Source organism: Megalopta genalis, chromosome 5 (genome assembly GCF_051020955.1).
Source record: "Megalopta genalis isolate 19385.01 chromosome 5, iyMegGena1_principal, whole genome shotgun sequence".
Lineage (NCBI taxonomy): Eukaryota > Metazoa > Arthropoda > Insecta > Hymenoptera > Halictidae > Megalopta > Megalopta genalis.
The window spans coordinates 30,236,806-30,258,396 of NC_135017.1; the positions used below are offsets into that span (position 1 = coordinate 30,236,806).

At 33.6% G+C, this 21,591-nt stretch overlaps 1 protein-coding gene and 1 non-coding gene across 5 annotated transcripts in view; both read right to left on the minus strand.

Annotated features, from left to right (window-relative positions):
• The window catches only part of LOC117223236 (nuclear receptor subfamily 2 group E member 1), a 29,061-nt gene extending 15,039 nt beyond the window's left edge, over nucleotides 1-14,022 (minus strand). For all 4 annotated transcript variants that reach the window (XM_076522275.1, XM_076522274.1, XM_033475423.2 and 1 more), the window contains exons 1-2: nucleotides 13,791-14,022; nucleotides 10,099-10,271 (exon numbers count right to left, since the gene is read on the minus strand). The gene's annotated coding sequence lies outside the window, so the exon portion shown is untranslated. The remainder of the gene's footprint in view (nucleotides 1-10,098; nucleotides 10,272-13,790) is intronic.
• Nucleotides 14,023-21,014: 6,992 nt separating this feature from the next.
• Nucleotides 21,015-21,087, minus strand: TRNAV-UAC (transfer RNA valine (anticodon UAC)). The gene has a single exon. It is a non-coding gene; the product is annotated as a tRNA-Val (tRNA).
• Between the last annotated feature and the right edge of the window lie 504 nt (nucleotides 21,088-21,591).

A 21,591-nucleotide genomic window follows, 5' to 3' on the forward strand; every position in this document is an offset into this window, starting at 1 on the left:
TTGTCTATTTTTGTGCACAATCTGAGCGCGAATTAGGGAGAAATTACTGTAGTTTGATCACAAGCAGACGCGCCACAGCCGATATTGAATTATTTTACAGAAATAATATCTATTTAATAGTAGTATTTAGTAATAATATCTATTTTACAAAATTAATTTTTTGGTCTATGAAATAAGGTCAGGAAGAATAGATACATATTTTGAAAATCTTAACTGAAGCAAATTGTATTAGGTCTACCGGAAAGTTCTGTCCGATAGTGTCACTTCAAATTTCAATCCATATGCACATGTTGATTTGAAACATACATGACTATCTCTCTTTATCAATGCATTTACACACATGTACTCTCCTAAATAAACTGAAACAAAGATGTCTCATGTCATTATTAAGTGAGACGCGATCGTGAAAACATGGCTACCGATGATAATGCCGGACCACATGCTGCTTTGGCGACTCGTCAGAAAATCGCAGAGCTAGGCTGGGAAATTCTGTCGCATCCACCATACTCCCCGGACCTAGCACCCTCCAATTATCACTTGTTTCTCTCTTTGCAAAACTTTTTACAAGAAAAGAATTCAAAACTGAAGCTGATGTCAACCACGCACTAGTTGAGTTCTTCGCCTCTAAAAATGAATCATTTTTTAAAAATGGCATTTACAAGTTGCCATCACGCTGGCAAAAAGTCATAAGTAACGATGGAAAGTATATTCTACAATAAATATTATTAAATGTATGAAAATTGTGTTATATTTCAATTCAAAAACGGACAGAACTTTCCGGTGGACCTAATATTTAGCGAAGAAATTTGATTTATATAGCTGAATGATAGAAGCCTTGGTAATATTTACAGTCTAATAATTAGCATCGCATGGCGCGTCGTACGAGAAGGTAGATATTGTTGGTTCGCTAGAGCGCAGTTAGGGGAGAGCAGATTGTTTAACCCTGTTTGCTGGAACACCTACCAAGTTTACGCACGCACGTAACATATGTCGCATTCGCTGCAGATACAAATTGCCTGGTACTCGCTACGACTGCGGAAAGTCAAATACATAGAGTCCTCTTTCTCCTGCCAACGCTAAATATAACTTTTCATGTAAGTGCATACGCGTTCGACAACGAATGTTATGGAACATACGTAACTGAGAAGATGATAGACAGTACAATAAAACTTTCTTCTGTTAATTCTCTAAGAATCTATTTCAATTAAATGCAATTAAATACAATATCTTCTGCTGTAACAATGGAAAGAGATGTTTTTTTAAAAAATATTTTTTACTAATATCCATGAAATATTTCATTATATCGGGACTTGAAAATTGAAAATACTATAAATGCATAAAATCCATCAACCAATTATAAATATTATAGTTCGGGTGGTAACGAATTATGTATACTGTATTCGTGATACAGTTAATTATTTTATAAAATAATTATTATAAACATCTTTTCGATTTAATGAAACCTCCTTTAATCGGACTATAAAAACTAAAAATCTAAAAAATGTCATAAATGTCTATCGAACGATGTTCTTTTTTATGCAAAATAAAAATTGTGTGCGCGAGTATCGAAATGCAGGAGCTACGTATATATTAATTTCATGTCTCGATAATTTTAATTCGTTGAAAATAATGGGGAACTATACTTTGAAATACTTCAAATGATTTTACCGTTTTGCACTTGATCTACACAATTTTGTTGTAAATCCATAAAATCCACAGTCTGGACGACAGATTAATTCGAAACGAAATGATTTCGAATCATGTAAGAAAGAGATCGAACTATATTTAGAGGCAGCCTAATATAGGTCCATCCATCATATGAACTTCGACAAGTTCGTCGCAGTTGCGGCGCAAGCTTGCTTAATGCCAACCCGATGACTTTTCGATAGTTCTGTGCACGGTGCAAGGTGTCGAAAGTTCGTTGCGGGAACAGTCAATTGAAAATTCAACAGACCTATGCAAATTTTTTTCCTTGTCACGTCACGTGCGTCCTTTCGCATAAAAAATGTTGATCGATTGTCTGCCGGACACATTGGATGTCATTCGTCTGTTTATCTCAGAAGAAAAAAAATCGATTTTGTACCAACACCCTCTATCTTTTTCGTTTGGAATATCATTAGAGAATGTTTAAGTTCTGATTCACACCAATAATTGAGCCGTTTGTTTGGAAAATGTCCATTTATTTAAAAATCCAGATGTTTCAGGATTTTGCGTGTTAATATATTTCAAAATACTGGTACCTGATAATTACGGATTTATTGGAAAATAAAAATTGTCTGCGTTAATTGCAAGATACAGGAGCTACACGGATATTTTGCTTTTCTTTTAATTATTTTCTTAAGCTGCAAACAATGCAGTAGTATTTTAAAATTCTTTAAATGTTTTTATTCTTATGTATTTGACCAATTCATTTTTATCAGAATGGCATAAAATCCGCAGTCTACTGATAACGTGGTAGTATGATATTTTTGTGTCTCTAAGGGTTGTTGCATTCTAGAGGCTTTGCTAAAATGAAATTATATGTATATTACGTAAAAATGTAAATATTAAAATATATAGCTCGATGTATTTGGGAAATGGACTTAGGCTACTTTCAAAATGAATGGCTCAATTGACTTATTAATCCTTCGACAATATGAACGCTTTTGACAATCTCGTGTCATTTTTATAGACAGGTGTCCGCGTAAGTATGACGGAATAACTTAGAAATTAATTCTACTTGTACAAATTAGTGTGTTAAAATCATAGTGACGGAAGTCAGATTTTCCTCATTGCGAGAAACAAGGATAACAATACTATGTATATGTATAATATAATAAATAAAGTAATACTAACATGTATATTGTTTACTAACATATCTATTGTTTACTGGCTAAAATTGTTAACATAATTTAGAGTTCAGTTAATATATAGCAACTTCATAATTTATTTCACTTCTCTTTTTAACATTTCAAAATTTTTGAAAATGTTGTTGTAATCCTAACCCACTCGAATGTACAATTCTTCCTGCAGATCAACGTACAGAAACAGTTTTTTTTTATCAAAATGCACCAGATCTCATATTGTATTTTGCAATTAGTGATAAGTAGACTGCGGATCTGTATGCGTTTGTCGCATGTGCAGATTTTTAAAATGCAAAAAAACGTGTAAATTAACAAGGTATAATAGGATTTTCATTTTCTTTTTACGATGAGTACTCTTTTAATTGACTTATAGTTGTGTGAATAATTATAGACTCAAAGTAACTTTTACACTTTTAATGATATTTAAACAACAACTTAACGATATATCATATTTGCATATTTCTATTTTCTATTATATAGAAAAATATAGTTTTTTTATTGGTTTTTGTTTAAATATCTATAAAAATATAAAAGTTACTTTGAGTTTGTAATTATTCACAGCACTGTAGGTGGTCTATACTAGAAATAATAGGAAATAGAAATATATACAAATATAATATTCTGTTTTGTTTTCTCATTTAGATATCGATAACAATGTAAAAGTCACTTTGAATCTATAATTATGCAGACCACTGTATGTAACTTTTCTCTTATTTCAATCTTTGTAAAATGACGTTCGAAAATGAGAATATGCACGAAGATCCACAGTTTAGTGACAAGAGAAGCCTAATTTGTTTCATTTCGCTATAAGTGAAAACATTTATTTATAATCTGTTTCTGCTATTTGTGAAAGATCTTTTAACGATTAACCTCGCTTTGTGTCTTTTCGCTCTATCAAATTTCTCGAAGAAGTTAACAAAGCATATAAAAATCGATAATTTTTGTCATCATTTTTATTCTTTAAATTAGATCAACCCGCCAACGGATGGATCGACTTTGATGTGCTGCACACTTGAGTTTCCAATTTGTTCTCCAGTTTTTTCCCCTTGACCTAATCGCGTCGCTATCCTTCATCATTCGAATATAATGGAAGGTCGAAAAGGGGGTTCATTGAAAAAAAGCACGTGACGTAAAGCATTCTTTTCAAGCAATCGAGCAGCGTGTCGCGCTGAGTAATTTTCACCTGGATCGTTTTACATCGTGGATAAAAATTCGTTACACTGTTGTGCATAAAATTGGAATTTTTTTAGTAGAAATGAATCCCTTGCATTTTAACCCTTTTTGCACTCGAGGAATTTTCACTGACTGTAACGTATTTCGATTGCGATTCGTAATGCATTTATTAGTAAACCAGTAAGTATGTAATGCTATAAAATGATAGAACATTGGAAATAATTACTCTATTTAAGTAAAATTTGATAAGAGATTGCATTGATGATAAAAAGATAGTTAAAAACAGTTATAGTTAAGTAAATTAAAACTATATAGTTATAATTAAATAGTTTGAGAAACAAAAATTGCTAATTTTGAAAGTAGCGTGATCATCGACAATTTTTGTTGTGTTTTCTCTCAAGGGAAATCCGAGTGCAAAGGGTTGAACAGAAAATAAAATTCGATATGTTACGTTGTAGTAGAGAAAATGTTCGACTTTGTAACGCAAATGTTAAATAATCAATTTGCACATGTATTGCATATCATTTTGAAACCAGGAATCCAAGTTTCGAAATCTAACATTCATGTTTTATTTAAATAGTCAACGTGACTTTTAAGTAGAATTGATTTCAATAATTCAGTTCGGAACTGTGTTACGATTGTTACCATTATTATTACAACAACGTAATGATTATTTCACTCCCGCACCCAAAAGTTATCTATAAGATGATAATTTAGAATCGATAACAGATAACGTGTTTAGATTCTAGCAGTTAATTTTCTTCCACCCCAGCCGAGGGTTTCGTTAATTCTTAATGAGTTCTATGTAAATGTTATGTTCTATGTCAGCCTCTAATATCCGTTTCTGTTTTCTTAGAGGCTCTTGTTTTCTGATTGCGATTAGAAGCCCCTCGATAATAAATCATAAATGAAATCGTAACGCTAATAGAACTTCTGCACGAAAAATTCTTTGCGTAGCAATGACATTTATATCAACTTTCAGACATGCAACTTTCGATTTGGGATGATTAATATTATAAAAAGATACGAATCTAAACGCATAATAAAGCGAACGATTTATGGAAACTTCTCGTAAGAAAATACTTTTAAATAAATAGAAAAAAAGCAAGTGAACAAGATGTCATCAGTACTTATTTTGTTCATGTTTATGCAAAGTACATTTACAAGACTCAGTTCTTCCAAATACCAAAGCTTTCATAAAAAATTTCTAACTTTACTGATAGGATATCTTGTAAGTACTATTCGAAATTCATAAATCTTGAGCATCGCTATTTTAGCAATAATATAAACTTTTTACTGATCTCAAACTTTTTTTCAATACCATCATGTTATAATTTTGCATTTAGATAACACTGGATTACACTTTATTACCCTTTGCACTCGAGTGGCAACTCTACGGCGCCATTAAAAACAGCAGTATCGCGTTTCGAAATAATTTGAACATTATCTCAAATCGGTTTACATATCAAATCTGTTAAAAGTGTAACTGTCGCATGAGTCGCAAAATGCAATTTCGTGCGTTTAAAGTGCATTAAGTTATATAAAATGGAAATACTATACGTGGAAGAAATTACTTTGAATTTCGAGTTAAAATGTCTCCGATTGCAAAGGGTATAAAGTATGGTAAATTCCATTGCTGGAATTGATCAATTTTATCGGCTTTAAATACTGGATAAAAAAGCAGATATTAGAAACCTAATGCAATAGCTTGAAGTCGTTTACCTTCGATTCTCAGGAATTCCGATCGTTCAAACTTGAATGACAGTGTTATCGATGAGTTTAGAATCATGCTAAAAATGTCGGAAGCACGAGACTTTACGGTGCGTTAAAAACGACGGGGAACAGGAAATCAGATTTGACTCCTAAACCGATGTTAATTTAATGACGGCTGCGTGAAATTAGTTTCGGTCGTGCACGTGCACGTTTCACACGAGCGGCAGTGATTGCGTGACTCGGTCGTGCACGGCGTGCACGACAGTCGTGTTACATACGTAACTGTTCCAAGATATCCGCGATTTCGTGTATCAGATACATTTCTGGTTTCTGCGACACCGGTTGAACAACTGGTGCACGAACATTCATTGTCGATTACTTTATTAATCCCTTGGCGTACTTCGACGAGTCCGTCTCGCGATGAAAATTTCTAGCAATGACTTACTATGTATGGACGTTATTCTGTTCATTAACATTGCAATGAGATTCTAATCCCTTATGATCAATATTTAACCCTTAGCGAGCAACAACTACCAGCAACTCCGGCACATTTATGGAGCAAAGCGCCTGAGATAAAGGAAGTCTTATTTTGAGCGGAAAAGATTACACGTCCTTGCGAAAGCGTTCGATTTTATTCATTTTATGTTGCTAAGTATAAAAATGGCCAAAAAATATTTTAATCTTAATGGTATCTACTTGACATTGTGCGAGGTCGGTGCATCGACATCGTGAATTGTGACCGAAATTTCCAAGCAGCAAATGCATCCTCATCGAAATGGGTAAATTTACTATTAATGATGTCCTTCACAATTCTTAAATAAATATATCCCTCATGTTCTTTGACGCGATTTATTGTAAAATTAGCATTGCGAATCGTCTGTTGAATTCTCTTTGGATACGGAATTATCGAAACAAAAATATCTTTTGCGTGAGTTTGCCGGAATTTTTTTATTGTTAACCTTCGCTGGAATCGGCTCGATTGATAATTAAATGAAATTAAAAAATAGTAAATATTCTTCGGACGTTCTGAAATGATTCATTTTATGTTGCTAAGTATAAAAATGGGGAAAAAATATTTTAATCGTAATGGTACACACGCTAAGCACGTTTTCACAACGAATAACAATTGTCAACGTCGACAAAAACATAGCATCTTCAGTGTAATCATGCTAAAAATATTGGGCTCCGCAGCAGAGCCTTCAGATTTACGGAACAAATGACGGATATCTCCATAGCGGAGCCAACGGAGCGCTAAGGGTTAAGCATTCGAGTCAATTTAGGCACACAATAATCATCAATTTTCTTTCACTTCCAAGAAATTATTACAATCGAAAAATTTCTAATCGTAGAAACTGTGAAGAAAATGGTACGTCGAGGGGTTAATACTCCCCCCCCCCCCCCTCCAACGTCAGTGCTAACTGACTTAACCTCTTGAACCGTATCAGAATCGAAATTTCAACATTGACGGAAAAAACTGTTGTATCACAAAAACATTGTATCATTTTTGGTTAATCATTGTAAATAGTTTATTAACATAAATAATTAATAAAATAATAATTAATATAATAAATAATGAATAATAATAATTAATCATTAATAAAATAATAAATAAATAATTAATAATTAAATAAATAATTCTTTAGGACCAAAGTGCAGATCTCTGTACAAAGTAAAAATTTTCGAAATCAATTGCCGGCCATAGATATTAGATAAAAATGTAGTAATTTTTGTCACTGATTTTATTAAGTCAAAAATGGTGTCAACTATGTTAATGACATTCTTCGAATGTCTACCAAATTTACCATTTTATCCATTCAAATTTGTCATAAATGGATCAAATTCGCGCGAAGAATGATATCCCAAAGTTTTATAATCTACGACACATGTTTAAATTAAATTTTGAATTTTTAGCGGCTGAATTGCTCGTTCAAATCCTGATTAATAAACACTACCGTATTGCGTCATAATCAACTTAAAAATCGTGTTAATAATAATTAAACTGTGGATTTTATGCATTTATGGGAAATATCGGTGGGCGAAACTGAAAGCAGTGAGAAGATTGAAATAAGATAATAATGTCGGCGTACTAATTTCAACTTGATAACATTATTAAAAAAAAGAAAGAAAATTATACTTGGCTCGTCTGTCCTGCAATTGGTGCAGAAATTTTTTATTTTGCACAAAGATCCGCGATCTAGTAACAATAAAACAAATGAACAACTACGCACGAAAAAAAACAAAAAAGTAGCTGAGATATATTATACAGCATTCGCATTAATTAATTCGTGTATTTCTGTATCATTATGTTTTCATGTTATATGATAATAACATATTAAACAGCGTAATCAATTTTCCGTACATTATAATATTATTTTTCGTATATTATATTTATTGATTTTCATTTAAAAATCTTGATGTAAAACAACCAGAAATATTTTGCAAATTTTCATGCTGCCCAGTTAACGTAAGTAAATTTTCGTTCGCAAATCTTTCTTTAAACAAACTAATAGAAAACTAATGCGAGTTACATACTAGCTTCTAACTCCTCTGGTCATAGCGACTAGCCGATAGATCGACTATTACAGGATTACACGAGTAATCTTCGTTTGTTAGATGCAGATCAAACATGGCATGTGTCGGGGCGGCCGAATTTTCCCAAAGCTTTTGTAACAATTACGCGGCTTACGGTACCGGTAACACGTGTAATTTACACCCCTAAGTACAGAGTTTAAAGCGAACGGAACCACCCGGAGGTAATGTTTACTCCACGTTCCGATTCGGGGTTGCCGGTCGCGATCGAGCGTAATACGTTGCATGCGGGGAAAAAAGCGTTGTCACGTGGCGAAAAACGATTCAGCGGCTCGCGTCGAATCGCGGGTCTCGATGCAACATATGTGGATACCTTGCGGCGCATATGCGTCTATTTACCTGTCACACTAGTGACGATCGTGTATGGACAATTACACGCCTGACCGCCAAAAAACCAAGCCTTACAGGTGCGTTTACTCACGGATAATTACTGAACTGGCTGGGCAACGACACATGCGACACCTAATAGTTCACTATTACCACGGAAATGTGGCCGGTACTGGGGCGAAATTTCGATCTCTTGAATCCTAAAATATCCTATTTATTTTTTATACGTGTTTATCCTGACAAATAAAAAACCTACAATTCCATTCTTTCACGTTAAGCTGTTGCCGAATTTATGGCCGTGTGCTTGTCTTCAAAGAATTACAATGCGTTCTTGATGAAATTAACAATGATAGTTGGACTGCGGATTTTATGCATTTATGATCAAAGTGGCTAGATGAGATTTAAGAGAATGAAAATATTTAACAAATTTAAGGGCATGTACGTTTTATTTTCAACTCACTGAAATTATTAAAAAGAGAGAAAAATTTCTATTTGACTCGCGTTTGTTAGAGTTCATGAAGATCATTTTTATCTTGCACAAAGATCCTCGGTCTAGTGATAATATACAAGGTGGGTCATTACATATTACCGTATCGATTAACATGATTATTATTATTCGTGGCGAAAAATATTTAATACCTAGTATTAACCTACTTCTGTCGAAAAGTTAACAGTTTAAGAGATATCTCAATTTCAACCACGCTATCGAATACAAACAATCGTTTTTGTTAAGCTAATGTTGTTGGCGAATACAGAAATAACGTCTTACAATATTGGTGCGACGGTAATTATTTAAATTGAAATATCGACTGAACTATTAATTTTTACACGTGTAATTTACACCCCTAAGTACAGAGTTTAAAGCGAACTATTAATTTTTCGACGTAAGTAGGTTATGTCAATACAAGTTTTCATGTGTATAACTTATTTCGGACTACATCCATTGATGTATAACAAAATACGTCGTACCATTTAACAGAACAAAATTGACCTTCGTATGACCTTCGCTCACGTCTACTTGAGAAAAAAAGCTAATAACAGCAGAACCGACGCGGTGATATTTGGTAATTCACCCTGTACAATGATAATTAGACAGCGGATATTGTGCATTTATGGCAAAAATGAATACATGACACTAAGAACACAGTGAAAACATTTAAATAATTTCAAGATTCTACTGTATTACGTTCAACGCGTTAAGCTTATTTTAAAACAAAAATAAATGTATGTTAAGCCCCTGTACCTTGCAGTCAATGCAGACTGTTTTTATTTTTCATAAAAATCCGCCTAGTCTAGTGATAATAATAGAGAAATAAGATTAAAAAATTTTTGAGTAAGTTTAAAAAAGTTTTGTGCTGTGATTTTCAGGATCTTAGCCTTGTATTTAATTAACGATAGAAACACTCTCGCAACACATACACTTGAGAAAATGAAACCACGTCTTTCTCCTTACCTGTACAATGTTCTTTTCGAGTTTAAATGGTGCTGCTATGCTTGATCTGTCTGAACCACTTGTGTTTGAAGAAATTACGGATGTTCACACGCATATCTGCATCAACGACCGTCTCCGTGTCGAACTTCTTAAGCCAGCGACGTCGGCCATCTTGATTTGCCCAAGATAAGGAGCTGTTTAATTTAACAGTTACTTCGTTCATTATCGCTCGCGCATGATTGTCAAGCAGAATACATGCCTCAAATCATAACACAATTTATTATATGCTTCAGCTACATTTCTGTTGTCGCTATAGAAGTTTCTGACCTCATTGTATGATGTTTTACACCAACAAAATACTACGAATTTAAACAACAACTAATATTGATACTATCATCTTTTCTACAGCAATATCGATACCATCTACTTTTCTACGCTAAACCTTTGTGTGTGTGTGTGTGTGCATGTTCACTATTATTACCTATATTATACTATTATACTATTATACTATACACTACTACTACTATACTATACACTATTATGCTATTATTATATATATCATCTATACCATTAACGTTTTTTGCACTACTCTTTACAAGCATATTCACTGTTAATATCGTCGGCATCAACTTTTCTACAGTGATCTTTACAAACGAGTCCACTATGATCCGATTCCGAGAAAATTAGAGGTGAGCGAGAACCCGAAAATGTCGGGATCCTGATAGTCGGGACGGGTTGTGAAAAGGTCGGGCCGGGTTCCCGAAATTTTCGGGATTCCCGAGAGAGTCGAGATTCCCTAAAGAGTCGGGATACTAAAAAAAAATCAAGATTCTTAAAAATGTTCAAGATTTTAGTTTGTGAATCTAAAATGATAAGGTTATCAAAACTCTTAAAAGAAAATAATGCAGCACATGCGTTGCTGAAGAATATACTTTACTTTAAATTGTTGAAAATCCCGACCCGATATTTTCGGGTTTTCATATACCTCTAGAGAAAATCCAATTGATACGATAGATTCCGTCAGTACATCACGACATTTTTTAATTTACTTGTGCACCGGATTCATAAGTATGTATTTATTATGATTTCGGCTTCTCGTTCTTCTTGTCGTACAGACTCTCGAAGTGTAAGCACGCGCCAATAAAGACTTTGAGAATTTACAGTGCTCACCGAGGGAAGTAAAGAATGATCAATCAAGAGTGTTCCAAAGTTAATCTATCGACAGAAAATCGACTTTTAGTATCTAAGAATATACGATAACGCGAGTTTTTCTGCGACGCGACACACAGTGGTCCCATTCGATGAATTAGCTGTTCATGACGATTTTAGCAATGTTTTAAGACGTAATAACAGTTTTAAATAGGTCGTTGAATTCATCTTGACGTCAGCTATAACATTATTAAGTATAAAAGGTATAGTAACTATTAAAAAATCAAGGTGACTTTAATTTTTGATAAAAAAAAAATTCTTTTTTAATCTTTTATATTGACGTTTATAGAAGACTGAGTACTAATTAATTTTTGTTTGGAACATTTTTTTGTCAAAGTACCGGAAATGTCTGAAAAATATCGATAGCATGTGAATAATAAATTATGTTCGTAAATTTTTATTTTATCAGTATATTTCTTGTACTTAAAAATACCATTGTCTATCAGAAATATTGCTTATAATTTATTTGGACATTAATATTCAATTGACTAAGGGGAATCGACAACGTTTTATACAATTAACAATTAATATCTTTTTAGCCTCAACTGATCGCACTTTCTTTCAAAGTGACATGATTTCTACATACTTTTACTTGTATAATCATATCAATGTCACTTCCTCCAACGTCCATAGATGAAAATGATTATTATTTAAAGCGGATTTGTGGCCGGAACCGGGAGTAGTGTCAAGAGGTTACTGTCTTGATTATCAATGGAGCAACAACAATATTGAGTAACAACAAAAATGTCATTATTAAAATATAGAAATTATAAATTAACAGAAACAACAACAATAATATCTTGACGTCCCGTGCGCTTCCAGCGACAGATCTGCTTTGAACAATAATTATTTTCATCTATGGATGTTGGAAGAAGTGATTTTCGTATGGTTATACAGGTAAAAGTATGTAAAAATCACTCCAATCTGAAAGAAAACGCGATCAATTGAGACTCAAAAGACATTAATTATTAATTACATGAAACGTTGACAAAACTCCTTAGTCAATTGTATATTAATGTTCAAATAAATTATAAGCAATATTTCTTATAGACAACAGCATTTTTAAGTACGAGAAATGTACTATTGGTAAAGTAAAAATTTACAAACATTATTTTTTATTCACATGTTAACGTAATTTTGTCAATTATTTCAGGTGCTTCGACAAAAAAATGTTTCGAACGAAAATTAATTAGTCTTCTATAAACGTCAATATAAAAAAATAAAGAAATATTTTTTTTTTAATTTAAAATTAAAGCTCCCTTGATTTATTAATTGTTACTATACCTTTTTTACTTAATAATGTTATAGCTGACGTTAAGACGAATTCAACAACCTATATAAGACTGTGTTAACGTCTTATAACGTTGCTAAAATCGTCGTGAACAGCTAATTCATCGATTGGGACCACTGCCTGACGCATTGAATATATGTAACTAGAGAAATTGATTCAGAGGTACGTCCAAGATTGTCAACGCAGGATTATTACGCTAGCATCAACAAGAATTCTTTCATAAATGCAAATTTAATACAAACCTACTTCGTCGTAGTACGATCTGTAATAGATAGTAGATTGGTGAATAAAGCGAAGAGGTCCAGCGAAATGGCCTCCTCGATCTTCTGATTTAAATCCACTAGATCGTTTTTATGAAAACCCTTAAAAACAATGGTTTATTCATCGTCTATAATTAATATAGAAGGATTACGAGAAAAATCAGAAAATGCGTGTCAAACAATACGAGAGATTTGGAAGAAATACTTGCAGGTGTACATCGATCAATGCTTCGTAGGTATGAACTTTGCATTGCAACAGAAGGAAGACACATAGAAAACTTACTGTGACAAAGAAAGACATTTACGAAAGAACCCTTGATGATGTTGCTCTGATAACATTATATCGCGTCTCTAATATTCATAAACCCTAAAAGTCGATTTTCTGTCGAAAGGATTGACCTTTGAACCGACATCGATTCGACATTCTTTACTCCCCTTGATGAGTACAATAAATCCACAAAGTCTTGAACCACTTTTCTTTTAACATCCTCTATAATCGCGTAAAGTATATCGTTCACAACGCGGATAGACTATTTTCACCAACCCTCCAACAGATTCGACAAATTTCTAATCCAGCGTTAGCAAACTATGACGTCGTAGACCCCGAATATTCTAAATTGACCATAAATTTTAGTCGAGCACGCCACATTGTTTAAGTGGACTCGCGAGTCCCCGCATTCGTTAAATCCTCCTACCTCACCAATGCCGTCTGCAACTATAGTTTACGATCATAATACCGCACATGCAAGTCACTGATCTCGCTAACAAAAATCCGTAACGAACCGTATACAAAGACTACGATATGCAAAACTATAAAAACCAACGGAATCATCGATAGAAAAGCTCCGAGAAAAATTGCCAAATGAACCACGAAAAACAGGGAAAATCAATTGAACACTGGTAGCTTCTGCAAGACATGAACTAAAAACAGTTCCGTAGAATCACGAATTTACCAGGCCTGCCTCTGTGTTCCAATTCACGATCCGATGGCCGTCGGCTTCGTGCTACCGCTCGGTATCCAGCACGGTGGGCGATCGTGAACGGCGTTGATCACGGAACGGAAACGACCGGAGGTTCTTTGTCGCGAGGACTGCGGCCTAGTTGGTGCACAAGGGTGTGCGCGCGGTGATCTATGGGCTCGTAATTTTTGGTCTCTGCTCGCCGCACCGGGGGTGGCCGAGGATCCGATGGGGTTGCCGTTGATCGGCTCCGCTCGAGGTACACGCCCAGCGGAGAAATCGCGCGCGCACGATGGTAGCTGAGGTCCGAAGACGATTGGCTGACAGGCGGGGCGACCCTGTCGTGGCCCGCGAGTCCTGGTGGTTGTGCGGCATCAGGTCGGGGTCGAACGAGCGCAACCATCCCCGCTGGTCGCTCCAGGAACGCTTTGCTACCGCGCCGGAAGCGTGAAAGTCAACTCCTCGCGTATTTCCCCTAATAACTCGCCGAAGAATGTATTCGACGCGACGCGACTCGACACGGGCAATCCATGTGCCATGCCGCCGTAAAAGCTCCATCAGCCGCGACACGATGTCGATCGCCCCCAGCTTGTTTGAGAACTTCGTGTCGCGGCTGAGACGCGTGCAACTGGCTGACTGGGCCTAAGGACCTCGGGGCAATTGGGAAACGGTGCATGTTTAGCACATTTTGGGATAAATTGGATTGGTGGAGGGATTGCGCTCATTATGTGGCAAGGTTCTCGTCGGAGCTGGGTAATATTTGTAGAGAAAATATTAGGTCTACCGGAAAGTTCTGTCCGTTTTTGAATTGAAATATAACACAATTTTCATACATTTAATAATACTTATTGTAGAATATACTTTCCATCGTTACTTATGACTTCTTGCCAGCGTGATGGCAACTTGTAAATGCCATTTTTAAAATATGATTTATTTTTAGAGGCGAAGAACTGAACTAGTGCTTGGTTGACATCAGCTTCAGTTTTGAATTTTTTCCTGTAAAAAGTGTTGTAAAGAGAGAAACAAGTGATAATCGGAGGGTGCTAGATCCGGGGAGTATGGTGGATGCGACAGAATTTCCCAGCCTAGCTCTGCGATTTTCTGACGAGTCGCCAAAGCAGCATGTGGTCTGGCATTATCATCGGTAGCCATGTTTTCACGATCGCGTCTCACTTAACAATGACATGAGACATCTTTGTTTTAGTTTATTTAGGAGAGTACATGTGTGTAAATGCAATGATAAAGGGAGATAGTCATATATGTCTCAAATCAACATGTGCATATGGATTGAAACTTGACAGAACTTTCCGGTAGACCCAATATTTGAAATACTGTTTTAAATAACAGTTTCTTCACAAATATTTTATTTCAACATAAATGCTTTGTTTTCATAATGTAAAACGTAAAATAAAATAGTTCATTTCGATGATCTAAAGCTGAAGCGTAAAAATAAATATTTTATTTTGAGAATTTGAAACGTAAAATTAGATATTTTTTTTTTTTTTTAATAACATAAAGCATGAAATAGAATACTTCCGAGTGTTCTTGGCCTGAAAATGAATTGTGATGATATTCTAGTGGGCTTCAGACCATTATTCTATAGACAGATTCAACAGGACAATTAGATACTTCATACTACTACCGATGTATCACAATACTACTGGTACGTCACACTAATACTACTGGCACATCATTTTATTTCACTATTTATTACAATGAAGCGTCGTAATTGACCCCCTTACTAGCGATCGAAAGAGTATTGTGTACCTAAGGGAAATACAATACCAAACCTATTTGACGTAGTTTGGTATAGCTTCAGGAAGAAATTACAAACGCTTTTGTAAAATCTGATAATTGGAAAATTCAAAACGGGGGGAAGACGAAATAAGAAATGAAACTGTTATTTATTAAAAATATTAAGGAAACAACATTTTCTCGAGTGTAGTCGACGACAACGGCTTCTTTGTTGTAGCCAACAAAAATGGTTAATTTGTTTCATTAGTACAGATAGAGAGTTCTATTGTAGATACAGTTGAATCTATGTTGATGTATAATTTCACTTCATTCACTTGCTAACTACACGATAATATAATATATCATAATAATATAATATTATATCATAATAATGTAATAATATATTATAATAATATATAATAATAACAGATAATAATATATAATAATAAATAAACGATTTATTATTTATACTGAATATGCAATAATCTTTATAGTTTAACTCTTAAAAAGCAATGCTGCCTCGCTTCTGTTAATTTCAAAATATATCACATCAGCCAAGATACTAATACTCGTTAACGCCGACAGATGCCGACATATTTAATATAAACAATATGAGCAGAATTCCTAGCAAGCTATGTCGGTGTACAGATACTCTGCATTTATTCTTTACGATAAATGTATTCTGACTAATTGATCGCGACACCACTAACATATTCAACTTGTGCACATAATAATACTAAATGTTTGATCTCGAGCAAAAGCTTATCATCGCTACAATTTGTATTTCCCTGCATCACGAACACGTTGGACTTTCGTTTCAATAATTTCGAAAAATAATCGTTAACAAGAATTACTAACTTCCTGCCGTACGTAGAAGAGTAAATTTCTTGAAGGGTCGATCGTGGATCGTGAACTTGTCAGAAAAACTTCTGCGGCGAAATGTTAGTAAATTGACACCTGCTCCCTTCACACGGCGCGGCCAGTAAAATTACTGTTATGAGAAACTGTCGTAACAACCAACACCGACAAGGCATGTCTTATTCATTATTGCTTAAATATGAACCGCATCGCTTATGCACGTATATTGTGCATATATACATATATTGATCTCTGGTGCACCTTATTAGCATATATTTATTACAAATTTGCTGCATCAATTGTCGAATTGATGGAATATTACAAATTTCGAGTTTCTTAAAATTCATAAGAAATATTACGATATCTTTTTTATAAATATTCGTGAACTGTACCTGAAAATCTATTGTCTAAGTTCTAAACGAACAGATTAACGTATCACATTGCAAACTGCTTTTTATTGAAAATTAAAAGACACAGTGAATAGTTAGTTAAGGGATATTTATTCAACCTTCTTGGCTCTGCACGCAATACAATATTATTATCAGATATTCGCACGCTCTCTGATCCTTTTACAGGTTTCCAGCATTACATTCGATCACATCGTTGCAGAGATAATCTAATATTAATAAAAAATAAATGAGATATACATCGGGTCTAATGCACTTTACATTGTTTACTTTGTGCACTATGCTGACTCGACGTTTCGACACTTATTATTTATTGCTAACGAAACAAAATTTTCTTTAGCAAAGCGTTACTAATGTTGATTGTTTTGCAGCAACACAACAAGAAGTTTATGAAAACATTTCTCACAGAAGAAACGTTTTTATGATTTTAGTAAATGTGAAAGAAAAAACCAGCTCCAGTGTTAATTATAAAATCGAATGCATGTTTAGTTTTCATTTTTATAACTTTGTATAAGCTAATAAGGAGAGAGTGTGTGTGAGAGAGAGAGAGAGAAGAAAAAAGGAAAAACAAGATAAAAAAATAGAAGGTTCAAAACCAAAACAGAAATCAAAGGGGCAGTGAAAAAGGGAAAAATTAAATAGATTTATAGTTTCATAGAAAAATAGTATAACTTAATTTAAGTTTTCAGTATCAAGTATTAAGTAGTATGTAAGAAAAAGAAAGTTGTAAGCCGGAGGTAATTCTAAGCCGAAAGGCGAGGATTATATCAAATAAATAACAATGAAAAAACAAGTGGAATCTATCGATTACATATAACATCGCACAGTTCTACACATTCCGATGTTATAAGCTTTAACAAATTGTTTAACCGTGAAATTTGAATGTCCGCATCGAACAGTTGCAATCACGAAAATGTACGAAATTTGATGGTATAATATTTCCAAAACGCATCGAGCCCGCGAAAAAAAATGAGAATGTCAAAAGAGAGAGGAAGTGGTAAACAGAAAAAATTAATTTTAACTGCATCGGATCGACACCGCTCGGGGAAAAGCAAGCAGTCTGCACTTGATAGGTCGAAGGATCCGCAGATCCTGAAGCACATCCTCGACGTGGCAGGAGCAGAAAATCGCGTTGAAGTGGCAACGGTCGGGCTAATGGCTCGGAGACGATATTTTGTTAAACAAGGAAACCTTTTATCCCCCACACCGTTTCTTGCGCGGGCGGTTGACGACAGGGACGGCTCCGTTTCAAAAGAAACTCGGCTTGTGTTCCCTCTCAACGCGACGGTGCGTGTATTGTACGCTTTATCGAGTGAAATGGGTCCCGTGAAACGTATATTTACACAAATTTGATTTCTTCCTAAACACTGATTAACAATAGTCGCACCTTAACTACCGATGTAACACACAAATCCTGGGAAAACTGTTGTCGATTATATCACCGACATGTACAAAATCTTTTAGATGATAACTAGACCACGTATCTTTACGTATTTATGACATATGCAGATCTTTGAAATACAAAAAAAAGGCATCGATCGACAATTTCTAGTAGCATTTTTAATTTCTTCTTACAATGATTGATATTCTAGTTGACGAAAGTTTTTTTCTCCTATTCCTAATTTTTGTAAAATCACGTTTGAAAACGATGACACTGAATAAACCAAAATTATAATATTAACAATATTATTTAATTGTTCTGAAAATTTTGTACCGATAGAATCACGCATTAATAAATTATTTGCTTCGTCATTTTATGAATAAACGTTATTCTTCAGGGAACGAAATAGTTTAACAATTGTACAGTTATCAAAATTTTGTCACACATCATTATTATTTAATCGTTCTCGATCATGATTATGCTTTCTAAGAACAGAGAAACCAAGAAACTCTTTACACAATGGATACTTCATTTGCTAGTTAAGCCCTGAAAAATTAATCGCTCGCCAATGATTTCTAATCGTTTACAATTCAAGGAAAGTGTCAGATTAATTAATTCCACAGGCTCTAATTACTTCGAACTTTCGCCGTTCTCGCTTTTAGACGATTTAAACGTATCTCACAACATGGAGCACGAGTACTCTTAATAGATTAGTAGAAAGAGTACGAATACTCTTTTGTAAATATTTTGTAAATTCAATAAATAAAATGATGAAGATACCAACCTCAGTAACGACTTTAACAAAAGAAATAAGTACAGTAGGGACTCTCTTATCTGAGCGTTTATTTTTGTAATATCCGGATACCTAAGCATCCTATTATCTAAAAATTTCATTCGAGTTATCTATTAGGCGATAATGTATCTTAATAATGCAATGATTCGATCATGGAACGTTTGGATACCAGGATATTATAAAAATGAATGTTCGGATAAAGAACTCTCTGCTATAGTTGATAAGTGATAGATTCGGAGTAACGACGAGAAAATCAGCAGTCTACTCGTGGCACGTCGTAGCATCTATTGAGAAAAAGGAAAGACACGATAAAAGCGGCCCTGTACCGTCACTTTGGTTTTCTTGTCACCAGAAGAGAATGAGTTGGAAGTGTGAATCGTCGACCACCACGACAAGATACCACCTGCCCGTTCTCACGGTTCGCCTACGCATATAACGCCGTTCTCGCGAATTCCTTCGATCCCCCCCTGTCTCTGAATCGCTTCTTGCTTTCAGCCCTTCCAGGATGCGAATCAATGCGGCTTGCGTAACTATCTAAGAACTGTGCTCTGTTTTTCCTTTCGCGAATCTCGAGCGATAAATTAATTCGCTTTTGCAACGGGAAAAAATACGACGTGAAATTATTCGATCGTCCCATAAATTCGCGCCATTTATTATTTTGTAAAAGACTTTGCATTACTACTTCTTATTAGCACCTTGATGGCGGGTCTCGGGTCCGCTTGGACCCAGAGAATAAACATTTTTATCTGGATATGTATAATATCTGACAATTGAACGAAATTTTCACATGTTTCGTTCAAGGCTATAGAAAAATGAACATACGAATATATATCTATATAATATATGAATAATAATATATTAATAATATATTATATTATTAATAATATATTAATAATATATTATATTATTAATAATATATTAATAATATATTATATTATTAATAATATATTAATAATATATTATATAATAATATAATAATAATATAATATAATATAATAATAATATAATAATAATATAATAATAATATAATATAATATATAATAATATATATAATAATATAATAATAATATATATGTAATATAATCTAATATATGAATATATATCTATATTTGATTTATTTATGCTTTGCTGTAAATTCAAATAAAAATATCATGGTCTTTTCAGAAGCTGATTTTAGTTAATAATACATCCGAAATCTTTATCTTTTCGTTTCAAACATTCTAAATTTGTGAAACGTAATAAAGACTTATGTGACTAAATTGTACGCGGCGTAAATAATTGTAAGCTACTTGGGGTAATATGATGAGAGTTTAATTCCAAGAAAAAGTTCTTCGAAAGAATTATAAATATTCGTGTGATGTAGAAAAATGAATGAATAAATATAATTTGTCCACCATCATAATAGACACATTACAATCAAGAATGAAAATAAGGTGGTTTTACAAATGAATTGAAGTCACTCTTATTGTTGCATTTTATTTATAAACATATGAAATAGTCGGTCTATATAGAATCTCATGTAGACATCAAATATTTTTAATGGCAGTCGTTTTACAATCTCTTACGTGACGATATTTGAATATTGTTTTTATTGGTAACAATTGTCGAACATTAGATACGTACAATAATTCCAAGATCAATCATATATTAAATGCTATTACAATACGTCTCTTGGAGTTGTTCCAAAATACGTTGAAGAAATTTTGTAAACAAATAACCAAATTATGGGTTGATTTAATATTACTTTTAGCAGCTTTGAAATTTGGTCACTTCAATTAACTACATAAACGAGAGATTTAATTAGCTTTATCAAGTAATTGAGTAATATTACAGATAATATTACCGAAATTACTTCACTTGAACGTTAATTCATTATTAAAAAATACCTAAATGTTTATTTACTCATTACTACACTACAATAAAGGAACATTTATTATTACTAACTTTACATTTACTGTATTATTTATTTGATAGTATTTATTTAAAGTAAATGTTTGCTTGTAAAAATGAATACTGAAACGATAAAAGTAAACGAACAAAAAATATGGTTCCGGCCGGGATCGAACTGGCGACCTTCTGCGTGTAAAGCAGACGTGATAACCGCTACACCACGGAACCGGTTGGGGAAAGTTCTCTATATTATAGAAGAAATTCTCTATCTATTTTGTTACTACTTTTAGTACATAATTCTAACAAATTGTGCACGACAAATGATAAAATGTATTATAAATGTATATAAAATTTAGTATACTATTGAGGAAAAGTATTCATATATAAAAGGACGACTGTTATATACATTATAATTAGAATGAAGAACTTCATACATTTCTGACATATGCCTGATTTTTAAATTCCAACAAGATATGTAAATTAACAAGATCTAATCACATTTTTAACTTCTGTTTACAATCAGCAGTATATTAGTTGATGATTCTTTTGTTCTATTCTGATTTTTATAAAATGACATATGTAAATAAGAATTTACATAAAGATCCACAATTTAGATATAATAGTCGTAGTAAAATAAATTTGATTCTTTTTGACCTATGCAAGCTAAATGTTTGGAGATTATTACGTATTTCTGTATTTAATTTATTTCTATTTTGCTGTAAATTCAAATAA